This window comes from Loxodonta africana, chromosome 8 (assembly GCF_030014295.1).
Source record: "Loxodonta africana isolate mLoxAfr1 chromosome 8, mLoxAfr1.hap2, whole genome shotgun sequence".
Classification (NCBI taxonomy): domain Eukaryota; kingdom Metazoa; phylum Chordata; class Mammalia; order Proboscidea; family Elephantidae; genus Loxodonta; species Loxodonta africana.
Window position 1 is genome coordinate 25,067,568 of NC_087349.1, and position 3,314 is coordinate 25,070,881.

The 3,314-nt window shown below is 36.1% G+C and overlaps 1 pseudogene; it reads left to right on the plus strand.

Moving 5' to 3' along the window:
* Window positions 1-1,359: 1,359 nt before the first annotated feature.
* LOC100668051 (synaptonemal complex protein 3-like) lies at window positions 1,360-2,273 on the plus strand (annotated as a pseudogene).
* Window positions 2,274-3,314: the final 1,041 nt, after the last annotated feature.

Sequence of the window (3,314 nt, forward strand, 5' to 3'; positions counted from 1 at the left end):
TGTACTACTGAAGGATCACCAAGTCTTGTATTATATCTATTGCTTCATAAAGAATTTATAGTTTTAGCCAAACAGTTTAATGTGTTATTAGAAATTAAGTAGTAGGAAAGAGCTTAGTGATTTATTATCTTGTTTTCATAACATATTAATTATTCTTGATTGACATCATTTTAATCTTAACTTGGCTGCTTATGGCAGTCTTTCTTGTATGCCATTTATTTCCTCACAAATTTTTATAATACCCTTTAAAAGTGTATAAATACATTTGTTTGAACTGAAACATGAAGGCCGTTTTTTCTGACAAAATGTAACTTTGATTAGTTTGAGCATACTTTGTTGATTAGGTTATAGGGTAGACATAAAAAAGTTAATTTCTACAACTCCAAAGTAACGTTGAAAATATATTTAAAGCATATAAGATAAAATCATTTAAAATATTTTATTGGAAAAATATCTTTTTGGAAAGATTATAATGAAATTACAATATTTTGGTTTTTTTCTAACCCTTTCTAGACATATTAAATAAGATGCCTCTACATAAAAGAGTAATAGGTATAATTTATAGGCATTTAATATTTCTTCAAAAAGTCTTTTTTGTTCATATCCCAGATATTGAGGAAGTGTGGACCCTAATAACTAGGTAACAAATCATTTTTTAAATGAGGTGTTTTCCAGTTCTTTGCTTTTGCCAATTTGAAGTGGGAGTCAATTAAAAATAATACAAATAATATTTGGTGACATATCACAGTGATTTTTGGCATTCAAAGATGTGTGGGCCAGTCTGTAATTAAAAATAATTTTTGATAGGTAGAACATTGTGATTTTGGCATTTAAAGAATTGAGGACACAGCTATGAAAAAAAAACAAATCTTTCAATTTTTATGTGAACGCATTTTGTCAGTGTTTACATCTCTAAACGCAAAAGAAATACAATTCGTGCAGAATGTCGTCCTCTATCAATTTCTTATCACTCACAGAGACAAGAATTAATTGAAAAAAACACTGCTAATCTTGTTAGTGGTTTTCTAATAAAATTTTACTGTTTATGTTCAGAAGCTGTATAGCAATATTAATAGTATATTTCTAATGCACAATAATAATACTGATACCTGACTGACAACAGTAGGTGAGATGAGGCCTGTTATAAATCAGAGTCAAGAAGGATATACAGTACACATTAAAGATTAACACTAGTGATCTCCGGGTGATGAGATAACCAGTGATTTTTATCTTTTTCTTAATTATTGATATTTTCTAAATTATGTAAAAAAGAAGCTGTATATTAGCTCATTATTCAGCAAATATTCACTCTACTACCCCCACCTCCATGGACAAGTATATATCCCTGCCCCATTGGGAATGGGCTTGGGTAAGTCACACGTGTGGGCTAATGGTATATGGAGAGAAGTAACACTGTACCAGTCCCAAGCCAAGGCCTTAAGAAGCATCTCTCATTTCTTTCCCCCTGTGTCAGAGCTTTTGACCTCTGCCAAGAGAGGATGCCTTAGGTACCTGTGTCACACCAGCCTGGGCTCACTCAAGACTGTAGCCAGAGCAAAGCCACCCCACTGTACCTGCAGACAGGTGAAAGAATCTACAAAGCCAGCATTGGAAGATCAGGTTATACAAGCCTATGACTTTGAGAAAGAAGATAACAAGGATCTACGTGGTTCAGGGGAAGATGTTACAGAAGAAAAGACTCCAATAATTGATAAGCATGGAAGAAAAGGCCTTCCACAGGAATAGTTGAGGAAGCTATAGGGGGTGGAGTACAGAATATGCTGGAAAGATTTGGAGCTGACATTAGCAAGGTTCTTCTTGCAAAGAGAAAAAGATTAGAAATGTATGCCAAGGCTTCTCAAAAGCAGTAACCAGAAAATTGAAAATATTTGGAAAACACAACAAGAGCAGAGGCAGAAACTTAGTCAAGAATATTCTCAGCAGTTTCTGACTTCGTGTCAGCTGTGGGGTATAGCTGTGCGGAAAGCTGAGGAACAAGAAGCAAACCTAGCTAATATGTTTCGACAGCAACAAAAGGTTTTCCGACAATCTAGAATTGTTCTGAGCTGGAGAATGAAAACAATTACCAGTTACATGAGCAGTTCATAAAGAGCGTGGAGGACTTGGAGAAGAATCATGAAAATCTTCTTAATGGTACATGAAATGAATTTAGAAAAAAAATGGCTATGTTGAAAAAAAGTATGTATATATGATGGATTCTCAGCAGCAAGAGATGGCAAGTTTGAAAATTTCTTCAATCCATGTTATTCTGATCGCTCTTTGAAGAAAGAAGTTGAACCTAAGTAATACAATACAATTATAGCATTAGCGAAGGAGCATGTAAGTCTTTATAGTGGTTTAAAAATTCTCGTTTAAATTATTACATCTTGTTATTCATTAGCTTGTTTGTGAAGTGCAAGACCCTCCCCCCTTCTATTAACCCTAAATAAAATGTAAACAGTTACATGAGTAAAAGAGAAAGGCATGCTAATTGCACTTTGTGGGTGGGTTTTACGCAACACAACTAACACACTGTGTCTACTGCATTTAAACTTTCTTCTATTAGCAGGCATTATATAAATTCATTTCCCCTCAAAAATGACAAGTTTCTGAACTGTCCCTCCTAATACTTAGGAGTTCTAAAGCATTGGCATGGCACATTGATGTCCAGTGTATTTGCCTTATGAACACATCATTCGTTCATATTTGTATGTTTTGTATGTAAATTAGAGCTTGGTGCAACAGAGAAGAGCTAGAGCTCATTTCCTACAGCTCTTGTATTCTACAGTTGACCTCTGCTCAGCCCTGTCCTTATTACGTGTGGAGAAACGTAGCTGTGCAGCTCCCTTCACATCTGTTCTTAAAGCACCCACCAGTCACCAGGTGAAATCCTGTGAGATTTCAGCTATCTGGCAGTTAGATGTACTTGGTTGATAAGCCTGCGCTCTATGGTACAGTTTTCCAGTGTGTCTCCAGTAGGAGTGGAATCTAGGCTTTTTCTTTTTAGCTTTGGTTTGTTATTTGTAAAATTTTGGAGATTTACCATGTCTCCAGAGCCCTGGTGGCGTAGTGGTTAAGAGCTCAGCTGCCAACCAAAATGTCGGCAGTTCAAATTCACCAGCCACTCCTTGGAAACCCTATGGAACAGTTCTACTCTGTCCTATAGGGTCTCTATAAATCAGAACCAATTCAACGGCATCCAGCAACAACAACCACCATGTCTCCAGTTAACACCACGTGGTCATTTGGCTCAATGAGGCACAAACAAGGTCAGCCTGTCTCTAGTAAGACTAAGGTTACAACTGCTCCTTGGG